This window comes from Anguilla rostrata, chromosome 6 (genome assembly GCF_018555375.3).
Source record: "Anguilla rostrata isolate EN2019 chromosome 6, ASM1855537v3, whole genome shotgun sequence".
Taxonomy (NCBI): domain Eukaryota; kingdom Metazoa; phylum Chordata; class Actinopteri; order Anguilliformes; family Anguillidae; genus Anguilla; species Anguilla rostrata.
The window spans coordinates 30171763-30190665 of NC_057938.1; the positions used below are offsets into that span (position 1 = coordinate 30171763).

General features: G+C 42.0%; 1 protein-coding gene and 1 long non-coding RNA gene across 5 annotated transcripts in view; one reads left to right on the top strand and one right to left on the bottom strand.

The window, feature by feature from the left end:
- ahctf1 (AT hook containing transcription factor 1) overlaps window positions 1-18903 on the bottom strand; it is a 224363-nt gene that overhangs the window by 196125 nt on the left and 9335 nt on the right. The gene's annotated exons all lie outside the window — the stretch shown is intronic.
- The window catches only part of LOC135257886 (uncharacterized), a 53016-nt gene continuing 37121 nt past the window's right edge, over window positions 3009-18903 (top strand). The window contains exons 1-2 of one of the 2 annotated variants that reach the window (XR_010330796.1): window positions 3009-5807; window positions 6545-7778. This is a non-coding gene — a long non-coding RNA (uncharacterized LOC135257886). The remainder of the gene's footprint in view (window positions 5808-6544; window positions 7779-18903) is intronic. The other variant, XR_010330795.1, reaches the window with a different exon arrangement.

Consider the following 18903-nt stretch of genomic DNA (forward strand, 5'->3'; position numbering starts at 1 on the left):
TGAACCCCTCCTCTTTCCTGTGATGCGTATTCATTTAAGGCAATGACCATGTGGCCCTCTGTTTTGCTTTAAGGGACAGGGTATAAGTATTGACATTCCCTGTCATTTGTTGGTTCTTTGTTTATCTGTACTTGGGTAACAGACTCACTAGTTCATTTGCTACATTAAACTACCTATTTGAAAACAAAGACGTGCCTGCATTTATTTTTCTACTGACAAAAGTACGGCGGAATAAATTGAACTCTTAATCTCAATCTCAAAAAAAAAAAATCTCAAAGCGGTTACATTTATGCTGACTCTCCCCTACTCTAACATGCTGATGAGGTCTCCTCTTAAGAATGGCCATGCTGATCTTATGCCAGAAAGAAGATAACGCCCGCTATTCCCAGACATTCAAAACAGATGCAATTACCATTGCCGCAATGGCCACCAGTCATGATAAACCAGCTGTAGCAAGTCATACACATTAATTGACATTCTTTTTTTCCGCCACGTTCTCCCATTTTTTATCCCCAATTTAGTTGCTATTAGTTGTTTGTCTGCTGTGTTTGTTATTGCATAACTTTCTCTACTGCTGCCGTTTACCCTAATTTTGATCTTGATTTTAGTTTTGTCCTTAGGTCTTAAATGTCTTTTTTTTTTATATCCTTCAATCACCCTGTTTTTTCTGTCTTTTTATGTACAGCACATTGAATTGTACAATTCCCTGTGTGTATCACATTCCTGGTCGATGCGCTATCCTCTGTTGGTCTGGGGAGGGCGTAGACTACCGCATGCCTCCTCCGATACATGTGGAGTTGCCAGCCGCTTCTTTTCACCTGACAGCGAGGAGTTTCACTGGAAGAGCGTAACACGCGCGGAGGTTCACGCCATCTCCCGCAGATTCCCTCCCTGCTGAACAGGCACCCCGACCAACCAGTAGGAGTCGCTAATGCAACGATCAGGACTCATACCCTCATCGGCTTCCCACCCGCAAACACTGCCAGTTGTGTTCGTAGGAACTAGTGGTCGGCCGATTAATTGGGCCGATATCTGGCATTTTGAGATAATCGGCATCAGCTGATGCCTGCGCTCACAAGGACAATAAACAAAAAATATCTGCAGACACATCTGCAGGCAACCTTGTCAGTGTGGCTGCTGTGGAACGATCTTAGCACTCCCCCATGTGTCAATTTCGCCATTCTACGGGCAGACGTCAGTGGGTGCTGTGGAACAGTGGGAAACGTGCCAATGCTGGATGTACCTGAGAGAAAACGGTAAGACTTAGTCCTAGCTTTCAAAGCTCAATATATTTAATTGGCCACTCTTATATACAATGTTTAATGTCTGTATAATTAGATTGATTCCGGTCTTTCAGTGAGAAAACGCTAATGTTAGTTGGGAATTGTAACGGTAACGTTAGCAAGCCTTCAACCAGCTAAACTAGCTTACAGCGCTCGAAAAGCTATTGTATGGCGTCCCTAGCCCCACTCCTACTCCCGAGGAGCTGGGGTTGTAAAACATTAATCAGATTTGTCATTTGGGATGGTTGTGGGACGGTAAGCAAGTGTAGCTGTGAAGCCTTTTATTGTTGGTGAGCCTGTGGTCTGCCGTTGTTAAGCACGTTACATAAACATTATTTTCATTATTTCATCAATGGCGCTCGCTCATATACATGATCATGCCAGTGCAAAGTTTGCCAGCAGTAGAGTAACATTAATAGCCAGCTAGCAGAACTATTCTCAAGTGGGCAAAGCCAGCAGCACCTGCTGTCAGCTGAGGCAGAGGATGAAGACAGGATTGTTGAACCTCTCATCTCGTCTCAAGTCAACAATCTGCTATCGTAAGCGATTGATTTGATAGTTATAAGATACCCAACATTAGTTACAGCCAGTTGCATTTGCTAATGGGCTAGAGATAGCATCTATTCAACAAGTGCACTGACCTTAACAGGAGTCCGAAAGCTAGTGTTAACGTTATCAACTTGGCAACAACGTTTTGGGGAATGAACGTTATGGGCTTCTAGCTAACATAACGTTTCTGCACTTGTGTGCGTGTCTCTCTCCCTCTGCGTGTCTTGTGTGTGTCAACTTGCCAACAAACATTTTGGGGAACGAACGTTATGGGCTTCTAGCTAACATAACGTTTCTGCACTTGTGTGCGTGTCTCTCTCCCTCTGCGTGTGTGTTTGTCTGTGCTTCAATACACCAAGCTAACTTGGCACAGTGTTTAATGAGAGATAGCAGTGGATTTGTGGGACTGAATCTCCGCTCTATCACATTGTTGTCACCTCCAGCCACTTGGTAAATAATATGAGCAGGTTGTGCAATGCGAGTGAACAAAGTTATTATTTTATAATGTGTTTGATCACTTACATTGGCTATTTGGCTTGTAACCGAGTCTGTCATCAAACATAAACAAACACACAAAAATATGCTTTGGGACAGTTGTGGGAAGGTGGTGAAAAAGTTAGTTTCGAGCACTGTACTGCAACTCATGCACACTGCTATAAACTTTTGCCTAAATTTCCTCAGTCACCATTGTCTTTTCTAAATGTTAACACTAGAGCCCGACCCATGGCAGATTTTTGGGTCCGATGCCGATCCCGATTTTGGAGAGTCCTAGCCCACCGAGTTTTGACCGATATTTTGTCAAAAAGTGCAACATTTTCAAATCAATTTGAAAAACTTACATTTTATTAAAGTTTCTATATTTAAGAACATTTAACTTTAAATAAGCAAATAAAAATAAACACACAAAGAACTTTCTAGATAAAAAAATGTAAAAGATGATATTAAATTAAATATATATAAACACCATCTTTAAGTGTGAAATCAAAATGACTCCACACCTTGCTTTTACTCCTTTCTTTTCCAGCCATTTATAAAAAATTAATTTAAAAAAATCAGTTTTCCAGTTTCAAACATGTATTTTTATGAAGATTATTATTGTTGTTATTAATTTATTAATATTTCTTAGTATTGATAGGTTCCCTGTTTTAGTAACTATGTAGTACTATATATATATTAGACTGTATGTAGTGTATTGTGTTTCCCTCTCTGCCATCACTGTCTGTAGTTTGTATGCCTGTATGTCTAGCACCTCTGTAGTGTGTCTCCGTATAACACCTCTAGTGTCTGCGGCAAGGAGGTCACATTCCTATGCTAAATGGCTGCGAGGGTCCACAGGAAGGGACAAGACCATTTGTCTCCGGTCCGCCACTTAACTCAAACTTTTGATGTGTATGAAGGAAAACTGTATATCTAGACACCACACAGTGTGATGGGCAGAGATTCTCTCAGCGCAGCGCCCGAGTGTGCTGGGTCTGTCTCTCCCTTGCGCATTGAATTAAACCACAAATCCTCTGAGGAAACTTTGTCAGCGTGTTCCTCATCGTCCTGCATTTGACTCCACGAATAAGGGCAAAATATCCTAACAGTTTTGGCGACCACGAAGGGACAGGAAATATCTTCCACTTGAAACAACGAGAATCAACAAGAAGGTGAGTATCTTTTATTAAACACAACTTACCACCTTCATTAGGCGTTGATTTTCCTTGGTGCAATTTGGAAGTGACTCCTGTTCTGTATTTTAAGAAATAGTTACGTGGACGGGACTTTGATGTAACAACTGATAATGAGTTTGTCTTTTAATGTTGACGTCATTTTAATGTGGTAGTGCTAGCAGTATTAACAGAGTACGCGGGAGCGTCAATCTGTTCAGTAACGTCTGCGTGCTGAAGTAGAGCACGGCAGCGTTCCGGACCACGTCGGGTCCTCGACGCTGAGAAACGCGTCGGTAGTAACGTGTGTCGGTATTTGACAGAAGGACACGTTTCGAGCCACGTCGGGCTCACGGGCGAAGTAGCGTCCACTTTCCTTAGTAACGTCTGCGTGCTGGGTGAAGTCACGTAACGTTCCGGACCACGTCGGGTCCACTACGCCAAGAAGAGCGTCTGTTTAGTAACGTGTGTCGGTATTTGACAGAAGGACACGTTTCGAGCCACGTCGGGCTCACGGGCGAAGTAGCGTCCACCTTCCTTAAAACAGTAACGTGTGTCGGTATTTGGCAGAAGGACACGTTTCGAGCCACGTCGGGCTCACGGGCGAAGTAGCGTCCACCTTCCTTAAAACAGTAACGTGTGTCGGTATTTGGCAGAAGGACACGTTTCGAGCCACGTCGGGCTCACGGGCGAAGTAGCGTCCACCTTCCTTAAAACAGTAACGTGTGTCGGTATTTGGCAGAAGGACACGTTTCGAGCCACGTCGGGCTCACGGGCGAAGTAGCGTCCACCTTCCTTAAAACAGTAACGTGATATTTCCTGTGTGTGTCGTTTTGGGTCAGAACACATCAGACGAGGGAGCGTCTGTGTAATAATTTGTTGGACAAGTTTTGGTGTTGCTGATTGCTGTTAGTAGCCTAAGTGTTTCGGAGTAACACTGCAAATTGTGAAAAAACTGGGCTGCGTGCCAAAGTGTGTGCAAGAAGAGAACCTTGGTTGTTTACCAATGCGAGTGAATGCGAGAAAGTGCACTCAATGTTGTTTTGTTCGGAGCTCCATCAGTGTTGTCATGTCTACAGAATAACGTATTGTTGTGTTAGGCATACGTGATATGTTTGTTATATGTGTACACAATATAGTATATATAACCCATATAACATAAGAGTAAAAGCGCATATTTTCCTTTCGTGTAGTTAACGGCTCCTAATAGCTAATCTGCGTAATTCTGAAGGGCTACCAACTACGGGAATGATGACGGAGAAAGAAGTTTTATGCGGGGATCTAATGGCAGCGGCATTAAAAGCTATGGTTAAAAGATATGGGAAAGCAATGAGAACTAATCCCCCATTCCCTAGCAAAAATGACTCCGGTGTAATTTCAGAGAAGGCACTGAACGTATGGTGGTCCCAACAGAAAAACAATAAAGAGAAAGGTAAATATGCAGCAATGTGTGTTAGCTGATGTAATTAATAGCCTCCCTGGAATTAAATCATGTGTGTGCCAATATGTCGATGATTTATTAATTTCGTACAAAATACGGACACGCATCGCAGAGACTTAGATGTTATTTTAAAACATCTGGCAAAACATGGTGTGAAGTGTAACCCACGCAAAGCACAGATCGCACAAACAGAAGTCATTTATCTAGGGTATATGGTTTCACAGGGGTGTAAGAGAATGACCACAAACCGAATTGAAGCCATAACAGAGTGGCGGCGACCTACTACAGCACGAGCGCTACGCAAAATACTTGGTATTTTTAATTATTGTCGGACCCATATACCCAACTACTCAACAATTGTTCAACCGATAAACAACCTCTTAAAGGGAGCGGGGGGTCCACATGACGGGATAGAATGGTCGTCTGAGTGTGAGACGGCTTTTCCCATTTTAAAACAAAAAACTTTGCACTTCTCTCCCCAACCCACTTGTGCCTTTCACACTATATACTCATGTAAATACAGGACACATGGCGGCGGTGCTGACACAAAAGCATGGGGACAGACAAAGGCCGGTTGCATATTTCTCCTCTAAATTAGATGTGGTTGTAAAAGCGATGCCGGACTGTTTACAAGCCGTTGAAGCTGCCTCCATTGCCTTAAATCAAGCGTTGCCGTTAATTAGCACACAGGAAATTGATGTTGTAGTCCCTCATTCTGTTCTGTCTATTTTGTCAAGAAAAAGGTTGACAGCAGTACACGTGGCTCGATGGACTCGATGGGAAACAAGTCTTCGGATGCCATCAGTACATTTAAAACATATAACTACTTTGAACCCAGCTACCCTATTCCCAAATCCTGATGAGGGACAACCTCATCACTGTTGTGTAGAAGGGGAAGGTAATTTTGATAACCGTGAAAGAAATCGCCATTCAGGGCGCATTTGGCCTATATGTTGATGGTTCATCTTTTTATATAGATGGAAAAAAAACACAAAACACAAAACACAAAACGGACAGTTAGTGAAACATGGTAGACTGGTGAATCAGTCAGCACAAGTTGCGGAATTATGGGCTTTGGCAGAAGCGTGTACAGTAATGGGAGGGAACAATGTAAACATATACACTGACTCACGTTATGCATTTGGAGTAGTACATGATTACCTGAACTTGTGGGCTAACAGGGGATTTACCACCAGTGCAGGATCACCAATACAAAATGGGGGAAATTGCATAAAGCCACTGAACTACCAAAGTGGCAGTAATTAAAATTAAAGCTCACACAAAAGGTACAGACCTACACTCAAATGGGAATAGGTGGGCAGATGAAGACAACATATGGAGGGGTCCAAACAACACAGTGATCCTACCAGCTGTTTTGATGAGTACTATGGTTAGCTTATATCACTCCTTAGGACATGATGGAGCATGGCGCATGCAACATCGGATGAAGCAAACATGGTGGCATCCAAAATTAAACACTAACATCAATGACTATGTCCGCAGGTGTATCACATGCTCTCGATGCAACCCCGGACCAACCATCGAAGTGAGAATGAGACAACAGCCCAGACCAGAACAACCGTTTGCCCAATTGCAAATTGATTTCATCGGTCCTCTACCAGGATGTAGGGGAAAGAAATATGTGCTGGTGCTCATTGATCATTTTACTAAATGGGTAGAAGCATTTCCAACAGCGCACAACACAGCAACTGACGTAGCCAAAGTGCTATTAACCGAAATAATTCCAAGATGGGGTTTGCCATGTGCTATTGACAGTGATCAAGGTACTCACTTTACAGGAAAAATCATTAAAACAGTATGCCGAGCACTGGGGATTAAACAAAAGTTTCACTGCCCTTTTCATCCCCAAAGCTCCGGTCTGGTGGAACGTGCGAACCGCAGCTTAAAAACAAACTAACCAAACAGTTGTTTGCAGGCACTGGAGAAGACTGGGTTTCACACTTACCGGCTGTCCTTCTTTCCCTAAGAGCAGGCCCCACTAATCCTGAATCACTCTCTCCTTTTGAAATGCTAACAGGTAGACCCATGAGGACTCCCGGGGATTTGTGTATTGCAGGAGGAGAATTGCATGTGATGGGCGATAGGTTGCTGGAATATTGTAAGCTTTTGTCTCAGTGTGTACCACAGGACCCACGGACAAAACCGGATCCAGTGACAGACCTGGAGGAGAGCCCCGCAGTCCAACCCGGAGACCAAGTCCTGGTGAAGTCCTTCCAGAAAAAGACATTCGGCCCTCACTGGACTGGACAACATACTGTGTTACTCACCACCCCATCAGCTGCCCGCTTGACCGGAATACCAACATGGATTCACCTGACTCGTCTGAGAAAGTACACAAGTCCAACACAACATGAAGCGCAGCTCAATCCTTCTTCCCCACAAAGTACTGGGAAGCCGGTTTGTGTTAACACACCTTAAGGCAGAAAGATATGCGGATCCGCAGTTCTCAAATGTGCACCAACGCGAGTGGATACATCTGGACTTGGGACCATACTTTTAATCAAACTGGATGGGGATCTTTCCAATGCAACAAGGACATATGGAGAGTTGTAAACTGTCAATTGTGGGGTTTGAAAAACCCAGGAAAACTTCTGGACAATCTTTAAATTGTGAGAAATTGATTCTCTCACCAGAACTGTACACAGGCCAACCCGAGGAGGATGGGTCCCCCCTGCTGAGCCTTGGTTCCTCCCAAGGTTTCTCCCCTTTATGCTAGGGGAGTTTTCCTTGCCACTGTTGCCATGTGCTTGCTCACTGGGGGTATAGGCCTAAATAGGTTATGGGGAATATGGCATTTAGCACCATATTCCCAAATACAAAATGGGGGACTGATAGGTTCCCTGTTTTAGTAACTATGTAGTACTATATATATATTAGACTGTATGTAGTGTATTGTGTTTCCCTCTCTGCCATCACTGTGTCTGTAGTTTGTATGCCTGTATGTCTAGCACCTCTGTAGTGTCTCTCCGTATAACACCTCTAGTGTCTGCGGCAAGGAGGTCACATTCCTATGCTAAATGGCTGCGAGGGTCCACAGGAAGGGACAAGACCATTTGTCTCCGGTCCGCCACTTAACTCAACCTTTTGATGTGTATGAAGGAAAACTGTATATCTAGACACCACACAGTGTGATGGGCAGAGATTCTCTCAGCGCAGCGCCCGAGTTTGCTGGGTCTGTCTCTCCCTTGCGCATTGAATTAAACCACAAATCCTCTGAGGAAACTTTGTCAGCGTGTTCCTCATCGTCCTGCATTTGACTCCACGAATAAGGGCAAAATATCCTAACAGTTTCTATTCTCAGTACATTAATAATATTTTCTTATTTTATTCCTACTGCATGATCTCAAAGAGTAAGACTATCTAGCGAGCTTCCCTGTCCATAAGAATTCGGTGGTGAAAATAACTACAATGCGCTCTGAGGCGTGACTAGATGACACACTCGCTCGCAATAACGCATTAGCTATTGACACAGCCTCAATTATTTCTTATTATATATTCTCAGTAAGTTAAATGAATTATATTTTATTTTATTTCTACTACATGATCTCAAAGTGTAAGACATCATCTAGCGGAGCTAATGAGTGAATCAAGTGTAACGTTAGATGAAATTAAATCGACTGGATGAAATACGTGAAAAACAACTACAGTGCGCTTTTGTGCAGGTTACCCACGCTAACTGTTGGTTGATTCACTTCTCCAACATGATATCACGACAAAGCTAGATAACATGGCTTAAAATGATCCAGGTCAGAAGTGTTTTATCAGCGTTTTTACTGTCTGGTTAGCTTGCTACAATGACGCGTGACTAGATGACACACTCGCTTGCAATAACGCGTTGGCTATTGACACAGCATCATATAGTAGCTAATATCATTATCTCAGATGAGAAAAACAAATGTGATGCATTCAATAACCATTTTATTTTGGCTGGTTATTTATTTGAGAATACAGCGATGTCCTCTGGAAATGTAGATTCTACGCTAGCTTATGTGCTGACTGCCACTTCATAAAGGCTTGCTAGGCAGATAGCTTGCTAAAGTGAACCAAATGTGTTAGCTAGCTCGCTCGCTTGATAATGAGGATTGATAAACATAGTGGTCGTATAAACGCATTTAATTAAAAACTTTCTCTAAATATACATACCTTTATTGCGGCAATCGAATCCGTGCAGACAAGTCTTGCAGTGGAGAATATTGGATGAGGCACGAGTGACAAACGTCTTATTACAGAAGTAGCGCGTCAGCTGCTGCAGTTCACACTTGCATTAGAGCTCCCTCTACTGGATAATACTAGTAAATAGCAATTACAACATTCGAACAGACAAGTGCAGATAAATAATCAATGTTTTTTTTGTTTATTATTTAAAAATCAGGACACATCGGCTGCATAACTGCTGATCCCGATGTCGTCAAAAAAGTCAAATAATGGCCGATATATCGGCCACACCGATATATCGGTCGGGCTCTAGTTAACACGTTTCTCCCATCCTAAATAACAGCAAATCTAATCAAAAACCATTACTGGCTAGCATTAATTACATATGTTATAATGTACAGAATAATAGTTGAATGAAGTCGCTTCTGACATATTGTACTCCGCTCTCCCTTAAACACCAGTCATGTTCTGAAATCTACAGCATAATCGAATGTATTTTTCTATTTCATTAATTAATAAAAATCTAAAACAACATGTTACTGGTGAAGATAACCATGTATATTACATTGTAATGTGCATGGAATAATGGAATTATACATGACTTTTCTTTGTTTTGATTTTTTTTTTTTTTGCAACTGATAAAATACAACAAAAACAATAACATGATATTGGCATTATATATCGGCCATCGGCTGCCCTGCTCTCTAAATATTGGCATCGGCCATTGAAAAACCCACATCGGTCGACCACTAGTGAGAACGTCTGACCAAGCCAGAAATACCGCTGCCGGGGATTGAACCCGGGTCTCTGCGGTGATAGGCAAGTGCTTATACCTCTATACTACCCAGACAGCCCTTAATGGACATTATTCACCTTCCAGGGTTTTCCCTACCATAGAAAGGCTTAGGCGTGGCGCCTAAGTGTTTTTGCGGAGCGTCTTAAGCCGAATGAACGCAAAGGCATTTCGGTGACATATCAGAATTAATGTAAAAACAACAGTGATGCGCTGACAAAAAAAAAAAAACGGAGAGGTGGTTTTATGGTTTTAAACACTCCGCGCTACGATGGCATTATAAATACAAGTGGGTGATTGACTAGCATTTTTATGTTTTTATGCATGGTAGGTGAATGCATTTACAGAATATAGCGTTTTTTCCCCCAAAGATGGTATTTCTCGATATAATTGTGCCACCGTGTTAACACATTACTACGGTTGCCGGTCCGGCACTCTTCACGGTAAAAAGAAACTTTTGGATTGCGCTTCCGAATTGCTTGTGTCGAAAGTGCTGCGACTGAAACAGCGACAGATTTACCCACTAGCCACATCAGTCAAAAATGTAAATAAGTAATCTAGTTTACACCGTCGGGAAAAATTTTATGACAACGTTAGCGAGCAAAGCTAGTTAGTTGACGTTACATAAAGATACCTCGATTGAACTAACGCTGTTCCAAAATATAGCTGAGAGCACCTAAGCCCTCTGAAAACCTAGGGAAAACCCTGCCTTCCATATTTTTGCTGTCAAAACTCAGAACACCCTAATATACATATGCATTATGCCAAACACGCTATTAGTCGCATTTCTCTCATTTTATCAGCACAAACCTCTGATGCGGCACCTTAGTAAACACTGAAAAATGTGGCAACTCGGTAAATATGGAAAAACACTGCTTGTCTCGTTAGAGTCTATGAAAGATCCTTGGTAAGTATGGCCCTGAATGAAATCAGGTTGAGACTAATGATCAGTTCAAAGGGAAGGTTTCTCTCCAGTCTATTTTCAGCCCAGCAACCGCCACTGTCAGGAAGTGAGCTTATAAGCAAAATCTGTTTGCTTGTCTGTGGCACAGCTCCTCTGAAAAAGACCGCAGTCTCAGTAGGACTTAAGTCTTCAGACATTATTAGGGGTCCAAGCAGCAAAGCTGGTGGAACCCTATTGTATCTGTTAGGATTATTATTAGGGGTCCAAGCAGCGAAGCTGGTGGAACCCTATTGTATCTGTTCCGATTATTATTAGGGGTCCAAGCAGCGAAGCAGGTGGAACCCTATTGTATCTGTTAGGATTATTATTATTAGGGGTTCAAGCAGCAAAGCTGGTGGAACCCTATTGTATCTGTAAGGATTATTATTATTCTTCTTATTATTTTTCTCCTCTAAAAGTGTCTGAGGCTCAGCAACCATAAGTTGTAGTCCAACCAAATTTGGTAGGTCGGTTCCTATGGCCCCCCAATACTCAGGCACTACAAATCACCTATGTCGGCCAGATGGTGGCGCTATAACAAAGGGTCATGTTTAAAAGGTCATAACACCCACACCGTAAGTCAGATCAACACAAAACTTCATCGACTGATGCATCTGAATGTGCTCTACAGCTTTGCTTTTGGGAGCACCTATGTCCGCCATATCGTTTGCCCGCCATTTGGACTTTTCATTTGGTGGGGTGCGGAAGAGCTGGAGCTCCAAATCTAAGTGCTACGACATCTAGTAAACTTCTTTACGGCAAGCGACATCCATGGCAACGCAAGTAATCCGACACCGTAGGTCTAGTTTTTAGCAGTGAGGGGACGGTCTGACCGTCGGGGAGGAATGGAAGACAGTGCCACCCAGAGTGCATGCTAGGCTACCAAGAGTTTCTTAGTAAAAGCTTTTTGAGAGGATGTATAATTACTTTTCTTGAGCCTGCATCCATTTGAAGACAGTATCGGGTGAGTTTGTTTAGTCTTTGAATCTGTCATTATTTCTAGAGAGTACTTCTCTCTAGGGTTTGACACACTTGTTCCTGATTATGATTATACACTTTAGCCGCGTTTCCACCAAAATTACCCGGAACTTTCAGTCCCAGGAACTACTTTACCAGGAACTAAAAGGTTCCTTCAGCCAATGGTTGTCTGCGTTTCCACCGGGGTCTAAAGTACCGCGAAGATTAGGCAAATTAGCCCACTGACGTTGTCGTCAGTCCATCTGTCATATGATTTCTTCTGTAACCCCATACTACCACCGAAGTAGCCTACATTATTTTCTAATAACCGGGACAGCCCGGAGGGGTTTATTCCACTTATATACAACGGGTTACCAACAATGACTATATATGGTTACTTTTGTATTTATTTATTTTCATATATCCTCTCAAACACATTCATTAACAGCAGAAAACATGCACACGTTGTAAACAATTTGCTGTTTTATTACTTTCTCGTCGTCAATTCCATATAGGCTAATCGCAAAATGACAAGAATAGAACGAAAACTCGGACTTGCGTGAAAATGTAAATTAGTAGTGGTACAGCCACCATTTGCTTTCCTTCGAAGTTACTCCTAGCCGAGCAGCGAAGTGTGCCCTCCAGATGCGAACCATGCACCATAAATGAGTCCATAGTCTTCCTGGTCTTTTCGTGGAATTGAAAAATGGCAGTAAAATTGAGTACAATTACGGCAGTCTGAAAAAGCTAAAGGGAAGATTACTAGAATTAACCTGTTATTTTACCCGGATAAAAAGTGCGGAAGGTGATTTCCAGTTTGCTTGTACTGTATCACCAATGTTAATTATGCAGAACTACCGCATACCTCACATAACTGTATCAAACGTTTTGAGTCAATTACAACGGGCTAACAAAGAAAATCCGGAAGAAAATATTCAGCAACCGAATTAATCCGTTTGAATGTTTTGGTAGCCTACGTAATATGCTGTCCCAGCACGAATGCTTAGCATTTCATAAAACGAATACTAAAGCAAGAAAAGAACAGAAGAGCACACGTTATAATTCCAAGACGTTGACAGGCTATAACCAAAAGTAGGCTACTGCGCCGCATAACATACAAGTTTGATTTGAAGTTATTATGAAAATAAATTGGTTTGCCGCTGCATATTTTCAAACATGGCGGGTAATGGCGGAAAATAAATACAACACAAATGCTACGAGTACTCGACCAATCAGAAATGTTCAGCGCTGCAAGCTCCACCCAAAAGGTTCCTGTACTTTCGGAAAGTACTACCCCCCGAGCAGGAACGTTTTGGGGGGTAAAACAAAGCCCCCAGAACTAAATTTAGACCCTAGTTCCTGCGGTGGAAACGCACTGAGTTCCTCAAAAGGTTCCTAGTTCCGGGGTATAGTTCCTGCGGTGAAAACGCGGCTTTTGTTGTACGTCGCTCTGGATAAGAGCGTCTGCCAAATGCCTGTAATGTAATGTAATATTCCGTAGCAACAAGATAAACCCGACATTAGCCCTAAAATATGCCAATACAGCAGTGAAAACGCTGCTCACTGAAATAAACGAGACAAAGTTTTTCTTTAAATTATACCATGTCATTCTGCAGTCAATATATAGGACTAAACATTGAATAAATATACAATCTTACCACTGGTTTTACGCGTAGAGATGTCCCTTTTGTGACTGAGTGGTCATATATTGTCTTGGATAATCCGTTTGTGAAATGTCGGCTACCTTCAAAAATAGCTGTGCGTAATACCACAGCTGTTGCTTACGGCGTTGTCGCCCTTTTTAGTACAATTTGGCTTGATTGACAATTAATTTATTCAGTAGGTGAGAGTATAAGCTTTCTAACGATGTATAACATGTCTGATTTTTCTTTTGGAATAGCGTTTTATAGGTCAGCGTAACCGAAAATTCTCTCAATTCTCTCTCTGCCAATGTCTAAATAAATCAAACGGTAGGGTGGTCTGCGCGTCGGTCGCGACTTGATATCGTCTTTGGTTTCGTTTTTTCTCAATGTCGTATTTATTATTTGAAATGTGCATTTATGTGTTATTATTCTATCTGTCTCTGAGGCGCTCTGAAATGTGCATTCTCTGCTAAGCTGAGCCATGGATTGGCTACGTTTGTGTCTGAAGTAGTGTTGCACGGTACACCGAAACTTCAGCACTTTTTCGGTACTTAAAAAAAAAAAAAAAAAAAAGGTTCGGTATTAGAATTTTCCGACGTTCCGTAGTTTTGCGTCAAATGTAAAAGCCAGGGAAAAGTGTCTCCCGCATTACCGATTGAGAGGATGAAAAGTGTAATTTGTCAGAATCTGCGCTAGATGGCAGTAGCAACTAAGGTAGCCAAGTCAGGTGCCGTGCGCTTCTGCAATCAGCCTCATTGATATAGAGCAAGCTTCGACTCTTCAGTACACTTCAGTAGCAATAGGTGTTCTAATTTGGAAATATAAGATGCTGTATTGTTAATAAAATATGCAGTTTTTAGATCTATTTAAAAGTGAAAGACATGTTTAAAGATTAATTTGTTTAAAATTGTTTAATTTCTGAAATATATTCAATATATTTTTCTATTGTTTAGTGTTGTAACACTATAGGCCTATGCTTATTAATATGTTGAACAGGCTTCAACTTAAAGGTTGTTAATAAACCAGGTTGTTAATAAATCGTGAATTTGAAAATGAGGTAAATCCTTATGGACATTACGTTTCTGATCTATTAAGGTAATTTCAGTATCGTTAGGTACCGAGTATCGAATCAGTATCGTTTCAGTATAGAGTATTGTGATAACTAAACCTGGTATCGGTATCAAAGTCAAAATTTTGGTATCGTGACTACACTAGTCCAGGGTTTCCGCCAGTGTATTGCAAGCCCGGCTGCCCGCCAAGCCTAAGTTGACCCCCCGCCAGGCCTAAGCATCAAGGAAATTTTATATTTTATTTTAATTTTTAAATGTATTTTTAAGATGTTTTTAAACAGTTTACAGTTACAGTGGGGCGGCTCGGTTGAAAAGCTCACCAGTGACATCTGTTGGTTAAAACGTGAACGCAATAGGCAAACAGCAGGTCTGAGATCAGTGTTCTTTACCCTCATTGTGCGTAGAGTGACATTCAACCGTTTTACAGTCTCTGCATTCAACACTTGACGCTTCCAACTATCACAAGCTAACGTTACTTAGCAAGCCACCATTTCTTATTTAGTAGGCTAACTAACCTCGTTACAAACTACGTTATCATTTCATCTTGTCGGTAAGTACATTCTTTTTATACTAACTTAAGCAGTGTGTGTAGGTAACATTAAACTAGTAGCATGAATGTAACGTTCATTAAAGCCGCAAGCGCCGTTGGGAGGGGTCCAAGCATTGGCACAATTGTGCCCCCTATGGAGTGATTTTTAAATGGTTTTGTCCTCATGATCATATACCTTCACCCAACATATCTACTGTATCTCCATGAATGTCCCCTAGCCGCTAGGCGTAAAGGCCTTTACTATGTCGTAACACCAAAGGCTGTTTTATACTTCTGCATAGTACACGTAAAAATGGGTCTGTGTAGGGGGTGTGCGCAATGTGCGGCATTTGCGACTGTTGCAGACCACGGGCGCGTTGAAGACGCAGAGCTTCTTAAGAATTTAAAAGCGCGTAGTAAGTAACCAGTGCTGGCAAGAAGATGATTGGTTGACTGCTGACATGAAGTCACTGGCATACGGCTCTGACTAACAGGTTATAACAGTTGATTCACAAAACCGATAGGCAATGTTAAAAATGCGACTAAAAGCGCTTTCGTCAGGTGAATGTCTTTGTTGCAACAAGTTACATCTAGCTGAGCATTTTTGTGGTCACTAGTGCAGTATATTGTAGGTTTGGAAATACAAATGGTGTTGTCTTTTGAACTATAACGGTCAGTAACAAAATCTAATTACGTGGCCTGCGCAACCTGTGCAATATGCCGCACAAATGTTTTGGCCCTTCGCGAGTGCCGCACACAACGGAAACTATGCAGACTACACAAAAGCATAAAACAACATTTAGATGGTCCGGTGTGTATGTAGGGCTGCAGCGATTCCGCGCCACAACTAAAATAGGCGTCAGACACGTATTCCAATCCATTGTTCAGGTTAGCAGAGAATGCACATTTCAGAGTGCTTCAGAGACAGATAGAATACAAACAAAAGACGAAATATCAACTCGCGACCTGCGTGCTGCGCGCAGAGTAGCTAACTGTATTATTTATTTCGACATTGGCAGATAAGGAAAATTTCGGTTACGCTGACCTATAAAACGCTATTCCAAAAGCAAAATCAGACATGTTATACATCGTTAGAAAGCTTATACTCTCACCTACTGAATAAATGAATTGTCAATCAAACCAAATTGTACTAAAAAGGGTGACAACGCCGTAAGCAACAGGTGTGGTATTACGCACAGCTATATTTGAAGGTAGCCTACCCAGGTATCACAAATGCGCGTATATTTCACAAACGGATTGTCCAAGACAACATATGACTACTCACAGTCTCAAAAGGGACATCTCTACGCGTAAAACCAGTGGTAAGATTGTATATTTATTCTATGTTTTAGTGCCAGATATTGACTGTAGAATGACATGGTATAATTTTTAAAAACTTTGTCTTGTTTATTTCGTTATTCAGTGAGCAGCGTTTTCACTGCTGTATTGGCATATTTTAGGGCTAATGCTGAGCCTCAGACACTTTTAGCGGAGAAAAATAATAAGAATAATAATAATGATAATGCTTGGACCCCTAATAATCCTAACACATACAATAGGGTTCCACCAGCTTCGCTGCTTGGACCCCTAAATATATTGTAGCATTACATGACTTATTAATCGCCAACGACTTCACTTGTTTATTAATAACGTTAACTTGATGACACTGATGTGCACGACAATGTTGTCATAAAAATTTTTGCGACCGTGAAAACTGCCTGACTTGTTCACATTTTGGACAGATGTGGCTACAGAGTAAATCCATCATTGTTTCCGTCCCAGCACTTTCGACAAGTAATATCGGAAAAATCCTAAAATTTCTTCTTACGGTGAAGAGTGCCTGACCAGCAATCGTAGAAATGTGTTAACACAGCGGCAAAATTAGGCTATATCTAGAAATACCATATTTGGGGAAAAAACACTAAAGTTGAGGGTCAGGCACTCTTCACGGTAAGAAGAAATTTCAGGATTTTTTCGATATTGCTTGTGTCTAAAGTGCTGCGACGGAAACAACGATAGATTTACTCAGGAGACACATCTGTCTAAAATGTAAACAAGTCAGGCGGTTTTCACGGTCGGGAAAACTTTTATGACAACGTGGTCATATAGCTAACTTAGCTAGCTAGCCAAACAGTCAGTAACACAGATACTTCCTTTGTGCCATTTAGGGATAATGTCAAGGAGGGAAGGTAGCATACTGTAAAAACCAAAAAACCTTAGACAGTTTTATAAATGTTTAAATGTGCCCACCATTCCAAGGCTTGTTGTAAGATTCAGTAGCCTATCAGGACTTGAATACAAGTTTTTTGTAGAGTGCAAAAACCTTGATATTATTCATTTTAATTTCTTTTGTTGTTGTTGAAATGTGCCCAGCATTCCAAGGCTGTAAGGATCAATAGCCAATCAGGACTTGAATACAAGTTTTTTGTAGAGTGCAAAAACTTTGATATCATTTAATTTAATTTCTTTTGTTGTTGTTGAAAACACAGCATTCCAAGACTGTACGCTGTTGTCAGATTCTTTGTAAGACTCTGCTATGCTGTAAATAGTTGTTGATTTTTCAAAATGTGGGTTGAATAAATGACTTAGCCTATTTATAACAACATTCACATTACGTAGTCATATTTTCAAATCTCCAGTCAGCTTTTAGCATTGACTTAATGTAGGGCCCTATGGACGCTGTGTTATAGCTTTTTAAAATTCTCAATTTCGTCAGTGATTCTGTTACCACAGAGACTATAAGGCCCTACCTTAATGCTGCCATCAGTCTGTCGCTGGCCCGCGCCGAGCCCCTGTCAAAAAAGACACTTGGTCGCCAGCCCGTGCCAGGCTGCCAGGCTCTGTGAAAAGATACTTGCCACCGGGCCTAACAACTTTTCTGGGGGAAACCCTGCATCACCATACAAAAAACATATGGGAGTACAGACATACAAGAGTTAATTATTACACATTTAGGTACTGTACAGCATTGCGTGACAGTATTTTTGCATTATTTTTAAATCTGATATCAATCTTTCATCTGAAACCTTCATAAGCGGCTCATTTATATGCTTTACAAGCATTATATTCCTTTTTGGAGAGATTTTAGATATGTTTCTGGACCCCTAGCTATTTTAGACCACTGTACTGACCGAAAGCTTGTAATTACCACTTGAAAATGATGCAACGGTGAGTAAAAAGGGCTCAGTCCTCGGTCCCCTTCTCTTCTCCTTATACACCAGATCCCTTGGCCCTGTAATCTCTCCCCATGGCTTGTCCTATCACTGCTATGCTGACGACACGCAACTCTTTCTCTCCTTCTCCCCATCGGACACACAAGTCCCTGCCCGCATCTCCGCCTGCCTGAGGGACATCCAGAGATGGATGGACAATCACCACCTGAAGCTCAACCCAGGTAAGACGGAGCTAATCTTCATTCCTGCTCTAACCTCTCCTCTCCTTGATTTTTCCATTTCCCTAAGGGACACCTTAGTGACGTCATCACCCTGTGCCAAGAATCTCGGAGTGGTGATGGACAACAGGCTGTCCCTCTCCAAGAACATCGCAGCGGTAAGCCGGGCGTGCAGATTCTTCCTGTACAACATCCAGAGAATCCGCCCCTTTTTCACCACCTACTCAACCCAGCTCCTGGTCCAAGCAATGGTACTATCCCGCCTGGACTACTGCAACTCTCTTCTGGCTGGCCTACCAGCATCTGCCATCAGACCCCTGCAACTCATTCAGAATGCTGCAGCTCGTCTGGTCTTCAACCTTCCCATACACTCCCACGTCACCCCCCTGCTCACTACCCTCCACTGGCTGCCCGTTATGGCATAAAATTCAAAACATTGGTCCTAGCATACCAGGCAGTCAAGGGATCAGCCCTAGCAT